Source organism: Pleurodeles waltl, chromosome 10 (genome assembly GCF_031143425.1).
Source record: "Pleurodeles waltl isolate 20211129_DDA chromosome 10, aPleWal1.hap1.20221129, whole genome shotgun sequence".
NCBI classification, from domain to species: domain Eukaryota; kingdom Metazoa; phylum Chordata; class Amphibia; order Caudata; family Salamandridae; genus Pleurodeles; species Pleurodeles waltl.
In genome coordinates, this window is record NC_090449.1 from 641,385,235 (window position 1) to 641,411,328 (window position 26,094).

Genomic DNA, 26,094 nt, shown 5'->3' on the forward strand with positions numbered 1-26,094 from the left:
GAAATGGGGCGGTAATTCTGTGGAACGGTTGGGTTGAGTGAACATTTTTTTAATAATGGGAACACTGAGGCTTTCTTCCAGATTGTGGGAAAGCAGCCATTTAGGAACATGTCAGCTGTTGAGACGGCCACTCACCTGAAAAGCAGGGTATCTGCAGGGGCGATGGTATGCCCGACCTCCTGGAACACCTCTCGGCACTTCCTGGTGGACACAGAAACCCCAGCAGGTGTCCCAAAAGGAAACGGAGGGTGGAAGAGAAAGAGACAAAACACTGCCACGTCTTGCGGGTACAACCAGGCACCCTGTATCTTCGGCGGGGGCAGGTCGTTGTTGACAGAGTGATAGTAGAGTTAGTGCACTCAACTTTCTTGAAACTGAATCTCTCTTTCTGATATGGGCACGGGAGTGGTAGAAGAACACCGGGATGCTCCAGCACTTTTCTTGGATAATTATAACTGTTGGCACAATTACTAACACTGCATTACCAAAAACCCTAACTTAGTACCATAACAATAAGTACTGCGACACTAGGGCTGGCTTCACAGAGATTCACTGTTGCACACTACAGTTAGAACTGTGGTTGCACTTATCATGCACAAAAAAGACAAACAAGGGCATTCATTATATCACGTATAACTTTCCTGCATGCAGAGGGTTAAACTAAAAGGAACAAATACAATCCAAGAAATGCAAATGTCCACTCTGGGTTTAAACAGTTAGGGTGGCACAGTTTGGTTTGGTTTCACTGTGTGTGTGAAAAACCCTTCAAAAGCGAATTCCTCAAATCTGAAACACAGGCATGAATGACACAATTTAAATACAAGAGTTATGCTATTAGAGAAGGAAAAGTCACATAAATGCTCTTTTAAAATTGCACTGTCACTTTTTGTAGTACTTGAGCTCAAGCAGATTTCCTGAAGCACATTTGGACAAGTAACTATAATAATAATGTAGAATGTTCAGAAATGAATTTGTCTCTTCACGATAAGCACTCTGCCAAAATACAATGTCTGAAATACACCAGCTGTTCTAGGAAACCGCGGCGCTCAAAGAACAAACTCCCTGGAGAATACTAGTCACTTAGCTGCAGTCTTTTCCAGAGTGCTGGAGGAATGCCTGATGTCAGCTGGTACAGGAATGAAGAAAAGAATTGCCTCAAAAGTCCTGAATACGAGGATGACAGCAGGGACTGGAATGCCAAATCAGATGCTGAGATCAAGAAGCAAAACAAAGCCAAGCAGGGAGGAATGCTTCACTCTGCTATTTATAGCCAATCAGTAAAGTAGTTGAGTTTCCACATGTGGATGAGTCACCACACCCAAATAGAAGCACATGTCCGCACCACACCCAATTAGAAACACATGTCTACACCTGCTCACATTAGCAAACAAGCATTGTTAAAACAAGCACTGATAAAACCAATTGTGTAACACAGCACATTATGTTTACTTAGAAACATGAAGGTTTAACCAAGAACAAAGATATGATTTAACCCTAATCCCTGGGGATGCTGACAGATAATGCAGGAGGCACCTTGGGGATTCCTGACACCAGCAGAAATGATGGACAGGTGACCAGCTGCAGTGTCTGCTATGAGTTTTAGGATTTTAGGCGGACAAGGGTTCAAAGGAGAACCAGACGAGGAAGTACTAATTATCCTAGAAATGTCCTCAGGCGGGGGAGGAGGGAATTGAGAGAGGATGGAAGAAGGCTGCAGCTGAATCATGATACACTGTTCTGCAGCATGTGTAGAAAATGGTGTGCCCGCTAGTCCTTTAAGAATGTAATTGAGCTTGCTCAAGAAGAAAGCCACCAGCGTATTGCAAAAAGATTGAGTTTGCGGGCCCGGCTTGGAAGGTGTGCTCTTAGAGAGCACGGTGACTGTTCAAAACAGCTCTCAAGTGGAGGTATTTAAATCAAGAATTTTTTTAGTGAAGTAAGCTGTCTTTTCTGAGATGCTCAGTGCTTTTTATGTACCTAAACATTGTTTATATTTAGATTTCTCCTCAGGGTCATATTTATACCTTCATCTTATCTCCTGTTTACGGCAATTTTGTTTCAAGGCTCTCAGATCAGAAGAGAACCACAGGGCTGATTTGTGAGTCCTAGTTCGTGATGGGCATGTCACCGGAACTGACCTATCTATTGCCTCTGAGAGCCAGGTGGTATACTGCCCAGTGGCGCGCTCAGGACACGTGTATAAGAAGGGTTGGGAGTGATTGAGAGCTGCAACAAGAGGGTCAGTCTAAATCGTATTCCATTGCAGAGAGCGGTGGTTGGTGAGGTTTCTCTACAGCATCAACTGCCTAGCTTGACAGAGATAGTAAATTAAACTACATTGTGATTGGACCAAGAAAGCGGTGTAACTGAGATGTTATCTAAATGAGAGTTGCTGGAAAAAATGCCACTGAGTCGATGTCCAGCTTGATGGGTGCTAACTGACACCTTACGGAGGAGGCTAAAGCCCTCAAAAGTCTGATGAAGTGAAATTGTAGCAGAGTCTGTGGTGTCTTCGAGGTAAAAATTAAAATCACCTAGAACCATGTAATCAGAGCTGAAAATCTGGGATTCAAGAAGTTCACCAATTTCCTTGATAAAAGGGAGTCTAGGACCAATGTCTCTCTATCAAGTAATCATCCAGGATGGCAAGAGACAGTTCAGGCATGTTTGCTCCATTCGCCCAAGTCTCTGTTATAAATACTAGGTCTTTTTCTTTAACAGAAAAGTATGCTCAAGGGTCTTGTTGTGCATGGAAAGTTTCAGGGTGATCCATCAAGCGGGGGTCAAGAAAAGGGAGGGTCAAAAAAAGTGCATTTCCCATTTTACTTTCCATACGGATTTTGAAAACCACTACAGCCCAAACCGCTCAATGGAATTACACCACATTTGGCAGATATTTAGCTTTTGGTTCAGAAAGAAGCCTTTAATAATTTGGTGCAAATACAGTTAGTAGTATTCAAGATATTAAAGGAAATCCACATTTGTATATCTGGGTGGAGCCTACGCACAGATCTCATTGTGAGATCTGATTGGCTGTCTGCACTTCAACCAGAAAGTGATGGCATCCATCTTAGGACCAATATACTTGATAACACCCACTGAAATGCATTGTTGTGAATGGCAGGTTTTGAGGGTCACAGGAAGGAGAACATGTACAGGGCGATAGCAGATTTTAGTTACAAAATAAATAATTTTTTGCTAAAGCAATTTTACCCCGTGAAATAAGCCTTCTGCTGGGATTTTTCATGAATCGTGTTTGAGAGAAACCTGTTTTCACATGATTTACCCAGGGATATTATGGAAGGTGCTCCAGAAGCTAAAATGAGAGCATATTTTCTTTAAGTTCACACTATCCTTCTCAGCCATATGAAAATGAAGTCAGACATTCTCAGAAAAAAATTTACTTCCAACAGGAGCAGCTTGTCAGTTTAGACCCTTGTGTTCTATTGCAACCTCCAAGAGTGTTCTAAAGAACAAATAGAGCACTAAGGACAATATTTATACTTTTTGATGCAAAACTGTGCAAACGCAGTTTTGCGTCAAAAGCTATAGTGCCGGTTTGCATCATTACGGAGTGCCAGCCTGGCGCCAAATTTATAGAATGCTGCAACCCGGCGCAATGGGTGGGCTGGCGTAAAAAAAATGATGTTAGCCGGGTGGGGTTAGAGGTATGGGAGAAGGGGTTTTGCACCTAAAAATGACGTCAGTCTGGTTAGAGACAAAAAAAAGCCTCTTACCAGCCTAGCGTCATTTTCTGGTGCAAAACCATCCATACCACATGACTCCTGTCATAGAAAAGAGAGGAGGCATGCCCACCACTTCAATGGCCAGCACAGGGGACAAGGGTCCCCTGGGCATGGCCTTTGCACCCTGTGCCAAGCAGGGGGCCCCAAGGTGGGCCCTCAATGGCACTTTCATTTTTATAAAGATTCTTACCTATACTTACCCTACTTACCTGGGATGGGGTTCCCCATCCTCCGGTGTCCCTCTGTTGTGGGTGGGGGTGTTCCTGGGGCTTGAGGAGGGCATATGTGGACCCATTCCATGGTGTTTAACCATCAAAATGGGTCCACAGGTCCCCTAACGCCTGGTCTGACCCAGGTGTTAAATAATGGTGCAAAAGTGTGACACCTGCAACCATTTTGATTGAATCAAACTGGTAAAACTTAAAACATTTAATTTAGATAGAAATTAGGGTTAGTGCTATAGAAAGAAAAAAAAAGGACATGTTTTAAGTAAGTTCACAAATATCTTCCTCTTCTATTTCATTAAAACATTCTGACAAAGTGTGGTACATCTGACCGCCATCTTGATAAAATCGAAGTGGAGAACTGAAAGCATTTTCAACTGAGGATACTGCAGTAAATGTTGAGAATAGGGATTGTCATCACAAAGGAGTCTCCCAAGATGGCCACCAGAGGAAAAAAGAGCCCAAATGTAGCACAAATATCACCCACATGTAGTCCAAGTATAGCCTGATGACAGAAGTGTACAAAACACTTACGTTTTTTTTTGTTTGTTTTTTTTTGCAGTTTTATACATCACAGACTTGACCCAAAGGTATTGGAGTTCTTTACATGGACCTTCCACATAAACACATTCCTTTTGAGCTTTGGGCATAGGGAGATTAAGGGCCTGATTTACATCTCGTTGGAGGGGTGGCTCCGTCGCAATGGTGACAGATATCCAGTCTGCCGAAATCTAAATGGCAGTGTTTTCTATGGTATTTAGATTTTGGCGGACGGGATATCCATCACTGTTGCGACAAAGTAACCCCTCTGCCGAGTTCTAAATCAGGCCCTAAGTGATTTGCCCAGAATTACAGGATGTCAAGCTGAAGCTGAAACTCAGAAGTGTTTCCCAAGTTGCAAAGTCTGCAGCTCTGGCCATAACACCACATTCTCTCCCCTAAGTGCAACATATAATCAAGTGATCAAGTGGATAAAAAAATCAAGATAGCAAATAATTTAACCCTTTCGCTGCTAGACCTTCCCCTCCCGTGATAACCTTTTTTGGGGCTTTTTGGGGTAGTTCTTGCTTAAACCCCCACACCTTTTTGTCCACAGAAGGTATCCACGCCAAGTGTGTGTCCTTTTTTCCAATATCCTGGGAATTCTAAAGGTACTTGGTGTTTGTGGATTCCCCTTGAGGGGACTGAGAAATTATCCAAACTACACCTACATTTTGTTTTTTGGGAAAAATGAGAAAAAAGTACTGCAGAAGAAAGCCTCTGTGTAAAGGGCATGCATGAAGGGTTTGCGGTGCTAAAATCACCATCTTCCCAGCTTTCAGGAACAGGCAGACTTGAATAAGAAAACCAAATTTTTCAACACAATTTTGCCATTTTACTGGGACATAGCCCATTTTTCCTTTTTTTGCACTTTTAACCTCCTTGCAGTTAGTAGTAGAAATGGGTGTGAAACCAAAGATGGATCCTGGAAGCTGTACATTTCTGAAAATAGATACAATTCTGACTTCAGTAAGCGGTCATTTGTGTAGATCTGTCAGGGATTCCTTATAGAAAGGAACAGTTGAAATAAAAACATAATGACATTGATTTGAAAAAAACAGCCATTTGTGTCTACTTTTTCATCTATAACTTTTCTAACTATGGCAGATTTTTATTAAGCAATATACCGATATGTCTGCTGGAACATTCAGGTTGCGGAGATATAGATATAGGGCTTGTAGGTTCATCAAGAACCCCAGATATCCAGACCCAATAACTGAGCTGCACCTTCCAACAGTTTTTCACTGTGTACTGGATATACAGCAAATTTGTTAGTAAAATATAAAGAGTGAAAAATAGGTATTTCTGAAATGGGCACAAGATATGGAGTTTAGAAACAGTGTTTTTTTGCACATCTCTGAATTTGTGGGTACCCATTCTAGCATGTGAATTATAGGGCATTTCTTAAAATCACTTCTTTCATACACACTCTTACATTTGGAAAGGTGCAAATGCAGAGAAAGACATTTAGTAATAATGTTTGTGTTAGAGAGCAAACCTTATTAATAAACATAAGTAACCAAAATGTAACACATAAAGGGGGTCATTCTGACCCTGGCGGTCACGCGAATGACGGAAGCACCGCCAACAGGCTGGCGGTGCTTCCATGCCCATTCTGACCGCGGCGGTAAAGCCGCGGTCAGAAAACCGGGACCGGCGGTTTCCCGCCGGTTTTCCCCCGGCTGGGCGAATCCGCTAGGGCAGCACTGCAAGCAGCGCTGCCATGGGGATTCTGACCCCCTTCCCGCCAGCCTGTTTCTGGCGGTTGTCACCGCCAGGAAGAGGCTGGCGGGAACGGGTGTCTTGCGGCCCCTGCACTGCCCATGCAGTGCAGGGGCCCCCTAACAGGGCCTATGATGCTTTTCACTGTCTGCCTAGCAGACAGTGAAAAGCACGACAGGTGCAACCCGTCGCACCGCCTCAACACCGCCGGCTCCATTCGGAGCCGGCTCCTGTATTGCGGCCCCCATTCCCGCTGGGCCGGCCGGCGCTAACTTGGTTAGCGCCGGCCGGCCCAGCGAGAATGTCCGAATGCGGGAAGCGGTATTTTGGCATCATGGCGGCCAAATGCCGGTTCCCGCCTGGCGGGCGGCTACCGCCGCCCGCCAGAGTCAGAATGAGGGCTAAAATGTATTAAAAGGCCTAAATACAGAAACGTGTGTTCGAAAAATAAAATGCACACGTATAAATTGTGGTCGACATGGTGTTCGCCACATTGATTTCTATGTGAAATAATAAATGTCTGTGAAAAATTATTTTGACCAAAGTTAACTACACGTACTGACAAAAAGATGATTAATATAAATGAGCAAAACTAATGGTTCGAAATTATTATTAGAAATGTTTTAGTCTTGTGCATTAGCATTAGTGAAAAGGCCTATGTTTTAGTATTTTTCCAGAAGCACAGTTTTGAAATGTTATGCTGACTTTACTGAAATGCTTTTGCAAACATTGTTTATTAGCTGTTCCTTCTGTACGTTCTTGAAACAATATTTGCATGTTTTAACAAAGAGCTTTAGTTTCTGTCAGAAAGTTAATGCTAGTTCAATGTCCTGTTCTGTGTTGTTTTTACAAATTTACATTTTTGAGGAAACTGCAGACCGAGGAGGAACCTGAACATGAGCCTATCTTGGAAAAGGAAGGAAGAAAAGATACATCTGAAGCTCAGACAAAGTCTATTTGGCTGCTTACTATCACACCTTATAGTCGTGTCCAATAGAAGCCTAGCTAGTGATTTTTGGGACTTTAATTTAGCAAGTTTCAGTTGATGTATGATCAGTTCCATTCAGAATCAGTTTCTGTTTAGTTTTCTGTGCAGTCAGATTCTGTTTAGTTTCTGTTCATTATCAGCTGCTTTTATCTAGCAGTTCAGATACATTAGGCCCAACATTACTGAACTGTTGCCATTTTCATGTTCCTAATGCTGAATGCTGAAGACCTGCTGTTCCTGTGCTCAGCTGACAAGACTCTGCAAGCTGTTGTCTAATTTAGGAGAGATATAACCAATGCGCATTTGTATTTCCTTTGCACGTTTTTCCCTTCGAAATCCAACCGCATATTTTTATTAGCACCATAGTCAGATGTTTTCCAAATTCATTTTTGTCTTATTTTAGATTTTTGCATGTGACAAAGCCCAGCCCCACACATGCTTTTCGAATTAGAATTTGGTAGCTAGGCTGCCTAACCCAATATGTTATCTGAATGTTTATTAATTGATTATGATAGATTCAACTGCATAACTAATGAAAACTGCAGTTGTTTCTCAAATAATTCTGTTGTTATTCTGTATAATTCTTTTGGAGTGTTTGATGATAATTGCTCTCATAAGACTGAGAATTTTCAGATGCTTTGGACAGCCTGTGTTGTTTCTTTATAGCTATCATTTGGCTTTGCATATCATTTACGTGACCTTAGCATTGTTAATATAAGGGCAATAAATGTTTAAACTTTACTAAATTGGTGTTGTGATTAATGACCACATAGGTTATAGTGTGTATAAATTACTGACTCCTCATTGAATATTGTTGTTATTTATGGCTATTAGTTTTCATTGTTTGATTTGATGATCTTATTACTCGTATCTGAGTCAAAAGATTTGAGTCGACCTCTGAGGATAGTAGATGTCACTCCCCTATTACATGTCACCTTAGCCTAACATTAGGAGGTCACACACCACAGAATCTAGTTGCAGAGGATGGTTTCATCTCAATAGGAGAGATCATCCTGGTTTAGAGGGATTTGGTTTTGCCAATGCTTGTTTAGCTGTGGTTTTATCTCAATAGGACAGAGAGTATCCTAAATTTTGGAGATTTGGTTTTGCTAATGCTTGTTTAGATCAGAGTTGGTATGTTCCCAGTGTTCCCGGTGTTGTTTGAGTTATAAGTAGGGTTTGCGCTTGCAATGCTTTGGCAATTCTCAGGTGAATTGTGATGTATGAGTGAAGCAGGGAGCTTGTGTACTCCAATGTAGTTGAGTAGAGAGTTTGCGTACTCCAAAGGCTGAGAGTAGGGAAGTTGTTGACTTTCAAATGAGTGTGGCACTTTGTGCTAAAAATTGCCCATGTGGTTGTTGTTGTAACGGACCCTGCGAGGTCCAAGACTCCAGAGTATTGTACAAGTGTATGAGACAATTGTATGTTGCTGTTTACTTGCAGTTGGTCCAGTTGTATGTCTAGTGTACATGTTAAAGGAGTGCTAGTTTGACAGATACTACGTGATTCCTGAGTTCACAAGGAGGATCTGGTATTAGTCAAGAGTGAAATTTGCAGGTCGAATGTTACTTGTGCAAGAGTGAAAGCCACAGCCGGATGAGTAGTTGTTTGAACAAAAGGCGACAGTTGATATTTCCCTACAGCTTCCAAAGTGATTAGGTCATACCTGTAGTAAGCAGACAAGTTGGTTTTGTTAATTTTATTTGTGCTTGCAATATTTTGCAGCTAGTTTTTCTGTGTGAATCAAGTTTGAAGGATGAGCCGGAAGGCTGTGTCAGTTGCTGTCCGATTGAGTGTGACATCACTGGGTCTGCGCTGGGATTGGTTGGTTGGTGAAAGGATCCAAGCATGGATTGAAGGGATTGGTGGTCAACCGTAAACAGCTGTTGTTTCAGAATAGTAAGCAAAAGGAATTTGGGGATTAAAATACTTCCTGTTTTGAATTAAATTCATAGTTTAAGCCCTATTAAAGGTAAACATGAAATTTTTCAAAGAATTATAAATTATATTGAATTATAAAGTGTGATAAGAGAGGATGCTTTCATTCCAGTTAGAATAGGAGACATTGCCTCACCAGAAGGTACACCTGCATACACAATAATTGAAAAGAAAGGTTAATCAGAATGTATTTGGTTAAAACAGTGGTGCAAAATAACGGAAAAGCTTAGCTTTCCCTGCTCATGGGAGTTTTAATATGAACATTTTAGAAAACCTAAGAAGAGTACTCTATGAATCAAAGCCCCCTCTGAGACCAGCACAGTTCAAAGCCTTAGCTATTTGGGAGCTAGTAGCCAGACATGAGAAATTACAATTTGAGAGATGAATGAGAAAACCTGAGAAAACATTGTTAGAAGCCAAATGTGATAATGAGCAGAAATTTTTGAAAACAAACCTTAAAAGATATTGGAATGTTTCCTGCAATTTCACAAGATAAAGGGGATAGTGTCACACCAAAGACTAAGAAAAAGAATTCCGAAGTAACTAAGTTGAGGTCAGATGAAGCTGGAAGATCACTGACTTATGATAGTGATTTAGATAATAATGAACTTATAACACAATTATTGAGAAATCCTCCTCCTCCATATAACAGAAGAGGCAAATCAAGGTGCTAGTTCAAGTGCATCTCCAGTTGAAGTAAAACAGTGTAAGGTACAGGTTGCAACTAACGTCCCTGCTATTACAGTAACTTAGACTCCTGTGATTCAAACTGAAGCTCAGCCAGTTCCTGTTGTTAGTTCTGCACCGAATACTACAGTTCCAGTGGCGCCACAGATTATTCAGAAACCAATGAGGGTCCAGCTGGAGTCTACACCTAATTCAGTAACTCCTGTACAAGGTGTTAGTCAAGCTCAAACAATGTCAAGGTATACTCCAGTAACAATATCGTAATCAAATTCCTCAGTATTTACAGGTCAGAGTTCTGGAATGATTTACTCAAGAAATCAGAATACTTCATCAAGTTCAGAAGCATTAACAGTTCCTATCACAATTGGTCAAGTTGTTCCATTGTATGCTAAGGGAAATACTGAGAGCAATATGCAGCATCCTAATTTAGCTAATGCTACAATGTTTTCACCTTTTAATTCAAATGCAGAAATGGAGAAATTCAATGCTACTGTGGGAGTTATGTCTCCTTTTGAGAAACAGGTCTGCTTATAGAAGTAACTTGTCCTGTGATTTCACAAACTGTAGTGGCCCCAAATTCACTTCTAGTGTCACCTGAAAGAGTGATGGGTCTGCCACGTAATACTCCACAATGCATGCCTAATGTGATAATAATGTTTCTTTGCAAGGCTTAACAACTCAGCAATTAACAGAATGATTGGAGAAAATGAGTGGAGCATCAGCAATGAAAACAGTTGCTGAAGGAGAAAAAACACTGAATGTGACAGGATTAAAATCAGAATAAATGAACTGATTGAGAGAGCACTTAAATTAAATAGATTTGACTCATGCAATGAAGATGTGGTTCGTTTCATGTGTAAAGATTTCACCAATAGAGAAGGACTGGCACATCAGAAATTACAGGAGCTTTAGAAAAATATGAAGTGGATATTGAGATATCCAAACCGTTAAAGGGGAGTTACAGATTGGAATTTGATTTTAAAGACATTGTAAACATGATATCACCAAGAATGAAAATTCACATTAGAGAATTAATCCAAAGTATTCAAACATGGGGCGCATTAGATAAATGGGAAGGCAGATGAGTAAAGAAAAGAAAAAAAGAGAGTCTGCAACTTCGAACTCTACTGACACTCAGCAGACTGATAGTCCAATAAAAATATTACCAATGAGAGAAATTCCTGGAAGGAATTATGTTCATGTCCCTTGGTGCAGGAGTAATATTTTGTCATTCACAAATGATTACCTAAGACTGAGAGAGAAGCCAGTGGAATGGTATCAGTAGACAGACAGGTTTGTGAAACTAGCAGAATGCCTGTCGGAGGATTTAAATACTTTTTTAGAAATAGTGGTCCCAGCTGATTTATGGATTAAATGCAAAAGGAGTGTTGACTGGCTGACACGAGAGCATCCAATAGATCCACTTACAGATGAAAAGTCTCCTGAAGTAAAGAAAAGCTGTTACAAAGTGATTAAGGGGGTCATTCTGACCCTGGCGGCCGGTGGCCGCCAGGGCCACCGACCACGGGAGCACCGCCAAAAGGCTGGCGGTGCTCCCACGAGCATTCTGACCACGGCGGTTCAGCCGCGGTCAGAAGCGGAAAGTCGGCGGTCTCCCGCCGACTTCCCGCTGCTCGGGGGAATCCTTCATGGCGGCGGAGCGCGCTCCGCCGCCATGGGGATTCTGACACCCCCTACCGCCATCCTGTTCCTGGCGGGTCTCCCCCGCAAACTGCACCCGTCGCACCCCTGCAACTATGCCGGCTCAATTCTGAGCCGGCGTCGTCGTTGCAGGGGCATTTCCTCTGGGCCGGCGGGCGCTCTTTTGGAGAGCGCCCGCCGGCTTAGAGGAAATGTCTGAATGGCTGCTGCGGTCATTTGGCGGCTCCCTCCAGGCGGGAGGCTCCCGCCGCCCGCCGGGCTCAGAATGAGCCCCTAAATGTTTTAAAATAAGAATTTCGCCTAAAGATATTGATTGGCAGAGAATTGATAGGACAGCTCGGGAAGCAAAGGAGTCAATACATGCATATTATGAAAGGTTGTTGCTGGCATTCAAGCATTATAATGGTACAGAGACTATGATCCCCAAAGAAGTGATGTATTATGTGATGAGTTTTGTGCAGGGGTTGAGACCTGAAATTGGTAACATGCTTAAGAGTCATTTAATTTGCTGCCAAGCAAAACTGGTTGATGAAGTATTGCAGTGTGCTACATTTTGCAGAGAAACAATTGACATGAAAGAGAACAGATTGAAAGAAAAGGCAATGGTGTTGCAGATTAGAGCAGCACAATCAGGGATGCAGGGAATTCCACAACAAGAGGGAAACATGCAAGTGATTCAGGGACAAGTAATTGCGAGAGGAAGATGATGTGGTGGTGGTGGAAATGGAAATCATATTGATTTGAATACTAATGTAAATCCAGGTGATATGCAGGCAATGAAAAAAATGTTACCTTGTCACACATGCAGGTGTCTTGGACACTGGAAGCAGGAATGTCCTTTGAAGGTGCGGGAAGGTGTTGTGCAGATGAATGAACATAATCTTTTTCCAAATTTGGGAGTACCCAGAAATCAGAATCCTAATATAATTGTTCAGAATATGAATAATCAAATGCCGATTCCACAAATGCAAATTCCCCAATACCAGGTGTCTAGTTTTCAGGTGCCGCAACAGCAAATGCAACAGCAGATACAAATGATGCCACAACAGCAGCAAATGCAAATACTTCAAGCTCAAACGGCACAGCAGCAGGTAGTTGTTCCTCAGTGGAACATGGGTCAAAGATTAAACCAAAACAGTAAACTGATTATGCAATACCTCTTACACATTGAGGATAAACTGAGTGAAGGAATTATGAGTGAGAGTTCCGATGAAGAAGAATGTGTGCTAGCAGCCCAATTAGAGCTGGATCAGAGTGTTCCCTATGTAAATGGTCAAGTTATGGGTCAGGAAGTTTCATTCTTGGTTGACACAGGCGCTACATGCTCTACTGTCAGAGCTGTAGAAGTTCCCAATGTGCAACTTTCTGGGAGAACAGTACAGGTTGCAGGAGTAGAGCATCAACACCTGACCTAATGTGTGTGTTGTCAGTAGTGTGTCACAGAGGCTCTGCTAACCAGAACCTCAGTGCTTATGCTCTCTCTGCTTTTAAATTTGTCACTACCAATTACAGAACTGATTCCTGTTAACATTGGTACTATTGAAGGCATGCACAAATTTGTAGTCTGCAAATCAAGTCTAGAATGTCTACTGGGAAGAGATTTGTTGTGCAAATTAAAATGTTCGATCACTTGCACAAATGATGGAATTGCCATTCAAACAACTATTAATGATGAGGAATGATGCATATCAATGAACTATATTATAATTAATGAAGAATTCCAATTGTATACTCCTTTTCCTGCATTCACAGTACTGGACTTGCCAAGTGACCTACAAGACACAGTTATTTTTAAAGTGTGGAATCTTTCTGGAAAAGATATTGGTTTAATTAAAGGAGTGGAACCAGTCAAAGTCACAGTTAAACCTAATGCAGTTTCCCCAAAAACTCCTCAATATCCCATGGCATCAGATGTAATTGAAGGAGTTACTCCTGTTATTGCAGATTTCGTTGAGCATGCAGTTTTATAAGAAGTGCTGAGCAGCCAATGTAATTCACCTATTATGGGTTTACGAAGACCTAGTGGGAAATTGTGCATAGTACAGGATTTGAGAAAAATGGAAGACATTGTGGTAAAATGTTGTCCATTGGTCCCTAATCCAGCAGTGATTTTGTTCCAAATTCCATGTGATGCAAAATGGTTCACAGTAGTGAACTTGTCATAAGCATTTTTCTCAATACCTCTACATGAGGATAGCCAGTTTCACTTTTGTTTCAAATTCTGCTATCGTGTGTATTCCTGTTGTAGAATTTCACAAGGATTTTCAGAATCCCCATCAATATTTAATCAAATGTTGAAAAAGAATTTAGAATCATTGGAAATGCCTTTACAATCTACATTGGATCAGCACATTGCTGACTTAATGATTGCTTCAAATACACAAGAGGCATGTAGAAAGGATACTATTGCCTTATTGATTCATTTGGGTGACAATGGACATAAAGGTCCTCATTATGAGTTTGGCGGTCTTTTACCAAGACCGCCATGTTAGCGGTAATCCGAGAGTCACACTGGGAAGTCCGCCAAAAAACTGCCAATTTTCCAAAACCGCCAGGACACTAGAGGACAGAAAAGAGGTGGTCCCACCAGCAGCCCTGCCAGCCTGACAAAAATCCCCCCATCACATTACGATTCACAAATCACAACAGCGATTCTTCCATGGCGGAAAACCATTTGCGGTGCGAACTGCAGTGGTATCAACTCACATCACAATGAACTTAACACCACACTGGATAGTTTGACTATCCCACACATGACACACATCCACATACCCGACACAACTACACACTCAACTATATAACGCACCCATATACAACCCACAATCCTTTGCAAACAAAATGCCATACACAGCCACAGGCAACCTATATATTACAAAGATACAAAAAGTAAGAATATGCACCCAGAAACACTTCACTATGCACAAATCACACACCTGCACAACATTCTCAACAAGCATTTCACTGCCACACATAACCCACAACATCCATCACCCACTCACATTACAGCAACTACACCTCACCATTTACCTAACTCTGCAGCCTTTCACTTTGAACACTGCTACACAGTCTTCACCACCACTACTATGTCTCCACAAAAACACCCACATTTCATGGATGAGGAGCTGAGGTTCATGGTGGACAAAATTGGCAGGGCAGAGCCACACCTGTTGGGAGTACAGGTCCAGCAAACATCAATAGCCAGAGAAATTGAGTAGTGACAAAGGATAGTCAACAGGGTCAATTCTGTAGTCACCTATCCACGCACAAGCGAGGACATCAGGAAGAGGTGGAACGAAATCAGGGGGGAGGTATGTTCCATGGCTGCCAGGCACCAGCTAACAGTAATGAAGACTGGAGGTGGGCCTCCACCTCCTCCCCCTACTCTCTCTTCTTGGGAGGAGAAGGTCTTGGGCATATTGCATCCTGAGGGCCTGACAGGAATACAGATACACTCTGTTGACTGTTCTGCAACCAATCTCCATTTTCCCTTTTTGCAAGGACACTGGGCTTGTGTATCCTAATGGTGTAGCAGCTACCCTCAAGATTCCAGCTGCCGTGACTGAACCCTTTACTGCTAATTCTGTGTTTCATTTAGTTACTGGTCACACATATTGTTTTGCTGTCCAAAATACAAATCACACCTAAACACGGGTCCTGTGCATGTGCCATTTGTCAACCGTGCACAATATTTATGCATGCCAACTCTAGTATGAATATGTCCCTCTGTATAGTACAATCTTTGTTATGGATATCACACTTGGACTCTATAAAGGGAGACTCATTACATTAGGACTGTAACATGGACAGAGTCAAAAAAGTTGTATAGTATATCTACACAGATTTTTTGGTAGATATGCAAACAGCACATAGAGCATAACTGAGAGCAACATCAGGATGTTTGCTAATGTGTCACGCAATTCAAAACCACAGGATACAGAAGTTAGGGTCATGCTAGTGTTCCTACAAGACAGGAGGCACACAGATTGGTCCTTTGTATCACCTGGTAAAGCCCTGTCACATACCCATACCTAAGCTTCCAAATATTCATACCCCATGGTACAGACAGAGATCAGTACTGATGTCCCCAGTCCAGGGATCCCTCACTTAAATTGGTTACATTCCTGTAGGTTTGTCACTCACCTATGTCAGTCCACAGTGACGTGCACATTGGTCTGCAAAGTAGGAACACACTGACAGCTAGGTTCAAGTAAGAATACATACTACAGAAACAATTGTGACAGGAGAGGCTATGGTCCAACATTTACACATGAGCCAGACATATATGGAGACAGAAATTACACCATGTGACCACCTCCTGCACCCTACAGGTGAACTTGACAGGAAAACACATTTCCACTCCAGTGTCCTGTGAGTCTGACAATGTTAGTTACACTCCACATTCTCATTACTAATAATACCTGGATTCAGCCATGTCCACTTCTCATGTCTGCCTGCAATCCCCATCTGCTGCTGACACTGTCTGTCACTTGCCAAGGTTGATGAGCCAAACAGGATCACTACAAGTGTGCGATTGACAGACAAAAGTAATAGGGAATAGCAGAAAACATTCCTCAAATCAGGCAAGTCATGTCCACAAGTGTGACTTTGCATCTGCTATAACAAAACATGTTATTGTAGACCACTCTGTCCTGTACACAATACACATTTTCAGTCTGCATGCACAATTCACTCATAGGCATTGGAGCTACCTACAATCCCACAGATGATGCAATCAAGGAGGTGACATGCTACCCATCAACTTAAGGTTACAAAATTGAATCACACCATTGAGTAAACACACATACCTTTTAGTCAATTGAAACATTGATTGATGATATCTGCCCTGGAGTCTCGTTCATCATCTTTCTCTGGCTCGTCATCACTTAGCAAATCTGCATTTCCACCCACAGGTGCTGCTGGCTCCCCCTCATTTGGTAGAAATGGTATCTGATGTCTCAGGGCAAGATTGTGGAGCATGCAGCAGGCAACAATTATTTGACATACCTTGTTGTGTGAGTAAAGGAGGGCTCCTCCTTAAATGTCCAAGCACCTAAATCTTGCCTTCAGGAGACCAAACATCTGCTCCACGACTGTGGACCAAATTGTAGCAGACTTCCCCTGGCATGGTTGGGTACCTCACTGGTGTCAATAACCAAGGACAGTTTGGATAGTCAAAGTCACCTGTAAGCAATTTGGTAGAACAACACAAACATATGTGGGACTTGCATCATTGTGATGGCAGGAGACATACTTTGCAAACACACATTTCAATTGTAACTTACCAACCAGCCAGGCCCTCCCTGTGTTGAGCCGTGTCATCAGCAGTGGGACATTGCTGTGTTGCATGACCTGTGAAATATACTGGTCTGGTAGAGACACCACTTGAACGTTGATGGAGTGTAGATTTTCCTGTTACTAGATACCTGTTCATTGGCACTTGGGGGACCCAAGGCTACATGGGTGCCATCTATGGCTCTAACCACATGTGGAATGTGCCCCATAGCATAAAACTCTGCCTTTACATAGGCCAAATCCGCATGTTGGGGAAATCTGATGTAGCTGTCCAGGTGTTTCAACAATGTACACAGTACATCCTTCAAAGCCATACTGAACATGTGCTGAGATATCCCTGCAGTTAGGGTCTCTATATTCTGAAAGGACCTGGAATGATGGGAGGTATTCTATAGGTATTGCGTATGGCAGGCATCAGATCTGGCTCCAACTGATCACAAAGATCCATGATTGCATGCCGATTCAGCCGATATGTTTGGATGGTATGTCTTTCCTCCATGGTGTACATGTCTACAAGTGGACAGTACACTGGTGGTAGTGGTAGTCTTCCCTTCCTCATGGCAGGGTAACTATGTGGAAACATGGAAATATAGTATGTGACATTAAGCATGCACACATCATGTAAATGTCCATATACAAGTCACAAATATCTGCTGTTGGGGTCGGTTACAAATTCTGACATCCACAGTACAGCACAAAGCTACAACACTCTCCTTGGTGCACATTCCCTCATTAACCTAATGCACTACACATGCATATTCATCTATAACTGTATATTTTTGTTAGTCCAACCAACTTGACATGTCGTACACATATTGTTGACAATTATCTACATTAATTATGCATATAGGATCCTCAGAATAGATATACATTGCTATCATCACATGTCCTTCTGTTACACAGCCTTTACTGCTCACATTCACTAATAGGAAGCTAAACATGAAGGCAGTACTTACAGTTGGAAAGCACAATATAGGGCTCAGTTTATGAAGCAGATTACAAAACTCTTCCCTACCTGAAACGCGCTCAAAATGGCAGCTGCCTGACCTATCATATCAGACATGTAGAAGTGAGCTAAGTTTGCCGGCGGAAGTCGTTATGGCGGTAGGCAGTCACAACCGTGGTGGAAATTGGCAATGAAAGACATTTCTGCCTTTGGTGAACTTGGGTCAATGGCGATGTATGCCGGCAGTGATGGTCCTGTACGTGGCGGATGTGATCGCCAACTTCTGAAGTATTGCTCACTCGGCTCCTGACACTGCTGCCAGCAAGACCTCCACTACCTGAGCTGCTGTGTACTGCTGGACAAGCTCAAAGAGGAGGTCTTGCCCCCGTATGAACAGCTATATGGATCACTAGAGGAGCAGGTGAGTCCAGTGCAATACCTATGTGTGAAAGGTGTGGTGTATGATGGTGTACCTGAAATGTAAAGTAGTCACTGTGTTGATTCATGCAGATGCTTATTTGTACATGAATGTAAACTGAGAGGATGGTAATGTTTGCCTACTTGCTGTTACTGAATTGTTCTGTCCACTACTATTGGTATGGTGCATATGGACCTGACTTTTTACTTTTGTCAGTGTCTTTCATGTAGGTCAACTCCGATCAAAAAAAGGGAATCTGGTGTGCCATTGCCAAGCAAGTCCGTACCCTGGGGGTCCACAGCCAGTGGAGCACCCACTGTAGGAAGTGGTGGGAGGACAGGAGACACTAGGCCAGAAGACCACAGAGGTCCAGCTGGGGATGTCCTCATGATGAGGGGAGGATGCCCATCGGACCTTGACCCCCTCTAATTGCCCCTGTTTTGGTGGTGGCCTACCCTGAAGTGGATGGGCGTTCGAGGGCAGCACAGCAGCCACAGGGTGGTAGGTACTAACAGAACCCATATACAAGCCTCTACCAGTCAAGTGCAGCCGTGACAATGTTGTAAGTGCCACAGGTGAAGTGTCTCCTAGGAAGGCATAATACTACAGTTGCCAACATTACAACACAGATGTGGCCATTGTATTGTGCATAGGGACATGTTAATCACCTATGTCAACCAAATAGTATGACTGCATGCTGAGATGCACACATGACAGTATCATGAGTGTAACTCTACTCAGCTATACATATGTGTAGCCTGCTGTGTCATCCTTCCCACTTAGTGTTCCCAAGTCCATTTGCCCAACTGGTAAGTTGAATAGCTCTTTGGTCTCAGACCAGTCCTAATCAACTGGATCTTACTCTATGTGCAATATTGGGTCTGACAGATGAGTAACAGGACCAAGTAATCCTGTGTCCTGAAATAGATACAAACTTCAAGTAGGGCTCTCATCTCATTCAGGATTTTGATATGGTGGACTTACCACACTCCTTATGAGGTTTGAGGAGGTGCCCCCATTGTCACATCAGATCCCTTAGCCCATGTATATTGTCCATGCTATATAGGGCAGTACCATACCTATATGGGTGCAACGTAAACTATTTTGTGCCTACATCATGTGTCAATTGATACTTTGTGCCTATTGTTATTTAAAACCTCTTCTTTGTCAGACTTACCTTTGCTTATCTGAGGCTGTTTGGACAGTTTTAGTAATGGACCTGCTAATTTCTTCCTGACTAAATAGTGTAGCAGGGCTTTCATTTGACTAACACATGTTGGTGTTATGGGATATGTTGTCATTCAATTTGCTTGACTCTAGGTGTATGTGTAATGCATGGTTACATTAGTAATTGGTTATGTAAGTGTTAGTCCTGTATTAAGGCAACAGGATTCACATGTCTGGACAGTTGTTAGTGATGTAGGTGCTTAGATGTTGTCATGTAGAGGTTTCTAATCAGCATTTATAGTGGAATGATATGTGGCCTTCATGCACATTGTTTGGTGTCCATTGTATTGGAGGTTTTGGTACGCTTCCTGTTGTTGTCTATTGTTATATCCTGTGTGCTAAGTAGGCCCCTATTGCAGGACATAGAATTGTTGTCTATGTGTCAATGAATAAGATAAATGGGTACAGATACTCTTTGTAAATCTTTTATAGTATTTTGATAGATGTTTCAATGTCATGCTATGTCATTTTGTGACGCACACTATTCGGTTATGCCATATGTAGTGTATTCATCTGAGGTATTTGACATTGTGAAAGATATGGACAGATTCACAAGTTAGGTATGTGATTGCAAAGGAACATGCTGTGTTGTATTTGAAGTGAGATGAATTTACTTTTATGGAACATGACTACTGGTAATGGACGGGGCAAGTGTGGAGCAGGGGGAGGCATGATATTGTGTTGTTAGCAAACTGCATTTCCTAAGAAAGATTGGTTGATACACAGTAATGATCTGTAAGGGGAGAGAATTTAGATGTATCCAATTCATCTTGTAAATGGCCTTTTTGAGTTACTGCTGAAATGATGGGATGGTGATGTAGTGGTCAAACAGTTGGCTTATGCTGTGGGCGAGACTGTGGTCAGAGGGTAATGTTGGAAGTATGTAGTTGTGACATGTTGTAGGCTCTAAATGGTTCTATATGGGGCTTTATGTGACATATATGTGTTGTTACTGTTGTGTATGGTGTCATGTATGTGTATGCTAAGAATGTGATGACCCTTTCTCCCTCTCTCTCTTTCTGTGCCTCAGCATCAGCATGTGAAGGAGATGGGGCACAGCTGAGTGGGGAAGCTGCTGGCCATGGGACCCAGAGTGCTGATACCACTGACACCAAGGGACCCAGTGGCCCCAAGGGCAAGGGGAGTGCCACTGGGGAGACTGGATCCAGTTCTTCATTATTGGAATCCTCCTCCAGGGGACATTCCCTGGGGTGGCGGAACCATTTGGGACCATCCCAGCACCATATAAGTCTGCCACCCCCTTACTACCACCACTCTCCCTGTAGCTCCCCATTCAGTTGGCCGTGCCTGCTCACCAAAGAGGGTGGGCGTCTCTTTTGTTGCAGACACCTCTGCCCCTGTCAGCCCTGCTGCCCTCAGTAAGGAGGCTATTGACTTCTTGAGGTTGATATCTGTGGGTCAGTTGACCATTGTGAATGTCAACCAGGGGTTCTGAACTCAAGTCCAACAGAGTAATGCGTTCCTGGAGGGCATTCACAGTGCACTAGCTGCCCTACAGAAATTCTTTCAGGCTCTGGCCTCCACATTGACTGTAGCCAGTCACCCATGGTCTTCTGTACCCCCCACCTTCGTCTTCCCAATCCCCTCTTCCCTGACCCAGCCAAAGCACACAGACAGACAAGCATGCATCCAACTCAACATCCAAGGTTAGCTCAGACAAACACAAGCACCACAAGACACACCACCAGCATGCACACAAGCAACATACAGCTGCACATACAGCAACAGTTACAACCTGCCCTGACACCCCGACCACCCCCAGCATCACAGACACAACACCTGACACACCTGCAGGCACCACACCAACATTCACAGATGTAGCCACTACACCTATCTTGTCCACAGACAGCACCACTGCAGAACCTCAGACATCTATTCCAGTCACCACATACGCAGACACCAAACCCACAGACACATCTATATGCATCACATCTACCATACCTACAGTCACCACCCCAACACTCACCCACCCGCCACTGCATCTCCCAGCACCTCCAGCCCCTACCAAGATGCATAAGCACCCACACTCATCCACCACCCACAAGCATACCTCACACAAACATGCAACCAAGACATCCACACCAACACCTCAGATAACCACTCCCGCTCACTCCACACCCAAACCCTTTTGCTATGACCATCCCCATGTGTAGAAAAAAGCCTTCCTTTCGGAGTTTGCCCTTTTCCCTACTCCTCTCCGTGACACCCCTAAACATTCTGTGTCCCTCCCCAAGTTTGGCCCTTCCACTTCCAAGACCTCATCTTCCCCCTGCAAGTTCCCATGCCCCCCCTACCTAGAAGTCTACCCATCCACCTAAAAGCCAACCCTCCCCTAAACCTAATTCAAAGCCCAAACCTCCCCTCCCAAGCCAGATCCAAAGTCCCCCCTCCAAAACCCAAATTTCCCCCTCACAAAACCAAATAAACCCTGAGGTGCCCTCCTGCCCCATTGATGCCCCTTCCTGTGAAGGTTACATGGTGGTCAGGAGTCATGTTTGGGACACACATATGTGCACTGTGTGCATTGTGTTATATTGGAAAAGGACTGGCCCATAGCCTTTGTTTTTAAAATTTCATGCTACAATATTAATTTGGACCAACCTGTTGTTGGTGTCCTGGTCACATCTTTGTCATGCATTTATTTCTGTAGTGTTTAGTTGTTCCTGGCTGATATCAGTTGTGTGTCTGTATGTGTGAGTGGGTGTTCTATTTGGGCTATGTGTGTTGTTTAGGCAGTTTGTGAGGTTGTCTCCAGTGATTTTGTTTGAAAGTCTTTGGGTATATGTTGTGTGATGTACATGTGTGTGTGTGTTCAAGGGGTTTAGTTGTGTTGGTATTGTGTGTTGGTGTTGTTATGTGTTTGTTGGTGTGTTGTGTAGTTTTGTGTGCATTGACTGTGAGAGCGTTATGTGCATGAAATGTTGGACACGGAGTTCTCTGTAGGTCGATTGGTAAGTGGTTTCATTGTGTATTTATATGTGTGTTTTGCCTCTTGCTGTTAGGCTGTGCAGTCTGTGTGATGTGTCCCTGGGTAGTGACCCCTGTGGGTCCCTGCCAAGTGATTGGAGATGGTGAGGTTGTGTTTATTTGGTGATGTGTTGTGGTGTTGTGTGGGCCTGTACAGTGTTTCTGTGTGTAACTGTGTGTGTTTGTGATGTTTGTGTGTGTGTGTGTGTGTGATGGCCGTGCCATGTTTGTTGTGTATATGTGAGTGTGTGTGTCTTTCTGTGAGTGTATGTTAGTGTACAGTTATGTGTGAGTGTCACCCTCGCACCCCCTTCCCAAATGTATGTTGAGCATGTGTAAACAAATTGACAATATACAACAGAAACAGGAAAGTGTGTATACTTGCAGTTGCTGTCGTTGTCGCAGATTCCGAAGTTTTTGTGCAAGCAGCAGCAGCGGTAAGACATGTAGTTCTGGTTCCATGGTGGCTCCGGACGAGTATGGCTTCCTGAAGGTGAGTGTCTCCTTTTATGCAGTTGGTTTCCATCTGGGTTTCCGTGGTGTTGCGACCGCGGTGGAAACCTTGGCGGTGTGCAACCTTGTAATCTGTCCTGCAGAAACATGGTCTCTGCTAGCCTGCAGGTGGCTACCATCGACCGTGGCGGCCAGACCGCACTGGCGGTGCCAGCATTGCTGTGGCTGTATTCGGTTGGGAATACCGCCATGGTCATAATATAGCAGTCTTCTCTGCCAGCCTGTTGGCGGTGCGATCGCCAGCACCAACATGGCGGTCCTGGTACTGCCAAACTCGTAATGACCCCAAAAGTGTCTCCAGCAAAATTCCAGTGCTGCCAGAAAGAGGTGAAGTACTTGGGACATCAGATAGAGAAAGTTGCAAGGAAAGTGTCCAGAGAATAGGTTACAGCTATATTGCAAATCACCCTCCTGTTGCTCAGAGATATGTCAGAATGTTTTTGGGAATGGTGAGTTACTGTCGCCAATGGATTGCCAACTTTTCTGTAATTTCAAAGACTTTGCAGAGATTGACCCACAAAGACATTACTGTACCGGTTCCCTTCGATGAAGCTTGTATGAAAGCTTTTACTGAGTTGAGAGAGAGTCTGTGCAGCGCTCCAGCTCTGAGATTGCCTTAATATGCTAAACCATTTTTTGTCATGAATGGGATTGTTGTGCTCTTCCTGTCCTAACACAGGTACATGGGGGCGTAAATCGTCTTGTAGCATATTTTTCAGCTACATTGGATCCGGTTGCTGCCGCTTTACCAGGCTGCCTGAAACAGGTGTTGCTGTTAGTTTTGCCCAAAGTGAGAGCATTGTGATGGGACATCCCTTAACTATTATGGACCCTCACTCAGTTGAGGTCTTGCTTACCGGGACCAAGACTCAATATTTGACAAATGCTAGGTTGATTCGCTCTATGTTACTGATTTTGGGGTCACCAAATGCAACCCTTAGAAGGTACGGAGTACTTAATCCTGCTACCTTTTTACCCACAGACACTTCTGAATCAGAAAATATAAATGAAGCGGAACATGACTGCCTGGATGTTACTGAACTGTGCACCAAACCCAGACCTGATAGTCAGGGCATTCTGTTAGAGAAAAATGATCAAATAAGTGTTGTTGATGGTTCCTGTTTAAGAGACAATGTGGGAACATTGAGATCTGGTTATGCTGTGTGCACCATCTGTGGCGTACTCAAAGCTTCATGGCTTCAAGGAATATTTTCTACACAAGTGGCTGTACTGGTGGGTTTTACTAGAGCATGTTATATTTCATCACAGCTTAAAATTATGATTTTTACAGACAGCCAGTATGGATCTGGTGTAGTTCATGATTTTGGGCAGTTGTGGTCCCAGACAGGTTTTATGATCAGATCTGGTTCCCCCATATGAAATGTTGACATGATAAATGAATTGTTATAAGCTTTACAATTACCTGAGAAAGTCACAGTTATGAAGAGTGCTATGCATCGAAAAGCAAATTATTTTATCTCTATGGGTAATATGGGCATATGCTGATCAAATTGCCAGATTCTGTGCACTTAATTGTGCTACCCCCAATGAAGAATGGAAAAATTTAACAAATACTGATGAGACAAGTCAAAGTTCTCTGTTGACAATGGTTGACTCTTGGGAAGAAATTAAAAGATTGCAAGATGAGGTTCCAGGTGATGAAAAAAGAAGCTGGATAAAACAGGGTTGTAATCAAAGAGATATTGATTAAATTTGGGTTTCAAATGAAGGGCAGGTAGTCTTGCCAAATTGTTTATTGATGCAAATGGCTAGATACTACCAAGGTCAAACTCACATAGGCAGAGATGCAATGATTAAAACATTTAAACAATCTTGGTTCAATCCAAAATTTAGACAGGTTGCAGAAGCAATTTGTCACAGATGGATTACATGTCAGCAAAGGAACGTGAGAAAGAGAACTGTTGTTAGTTTGAGTCACATTGGAAGCCCAGGTAATACATTTAACAGAATGCAGATGGACTTCATTGAAATGCCTGTGTGTGGTGGTTTGAGGTATGTGCTGGTGATTATCTGTATATTTAGTCATTGGATGGAAGCCTACCCTACACGTACAAATGAAAACCTCACAGTAGCAAAGCTATTTCTTAGAGAGTTGATCCCAAGATTTGGTTTTCTGGCATCGTTAAAATCAAATAGAGGAAGCCACTTCAATAACGAAGTGATAACAATGCTATGTTCACCCTTAAACATTAAGCAGAAGCTGCACTGTAGTTACTGATCTGAAGCTTCTGGATTAACAGAGCAAATGAATGGAACCTTGAAAGCTCGATTTGTAAAGATGTGTGCATCTATATTTGTGAAATGGTCTGATGCTTTACCTTTGGTTCTGATGAGCATGCAAAGTACACCTGACAGTAAGAATGGTCTCTCGCTGCATGAAATACGAATGGGCAGAGCTATGAGATTGCCAGTTGTTCCTGCAAATGAGCTTGTAAACTTAACAGATGACTTGGGAAGGATTACTTCAACGGTCTAGTTGATGTGGTACGCTCTTTGTCTCACCAGGTAGAAGCTACAGCCGTGCCACCATCCCAAGACCAGTGTGTTAGAAATGGGGTTTCTGGTTGGCTAGGGTATGCACCTCAGCCAGGCAGAACTTACCCACTCTAGTCAGGGCCAGGGAGTTACACGTCCAAGATAACCCCTGCTCACCCCCTTGGTAGCTTGGCACGAGCAGTCAGGCTTAACCCAGAGGCAATGTGTAAAGAGTTTGCACAACACACACAACACACGTGATGCAATATCCCCACCACCAAGGAAACACAACACCAGATTATCTGAAAATATACTGTATTGTACACAAAGCAATTATCAAACCAAACATCACATATCAGTACTATCCTGCTACCTTAGCAGTTGTCAGAACGTTACACATTAGTTACTCTGCAACCTAGCAGTAGTCACACATAACACACAGGTTACTCAGTATTCTGCAACATAAGCAGTAGTCAGGAAAACACGTTATTACATCACAGCACTTGTCATAAGAATATCATAAAATGCCCATAGTAGGAACATTAGAAAACATATGGCAAGTTAGAAAAACCTATTAGCAAGCATGTCCATAAAAGGAACATTTGCATACACATATGTAAAAACATCAAATGCAGGTAGGTAATATATGAATCAAACAAAAGTCTGTAGAAAGAACTTTGGATTGCAACTATATTGGTTCTTTAAAC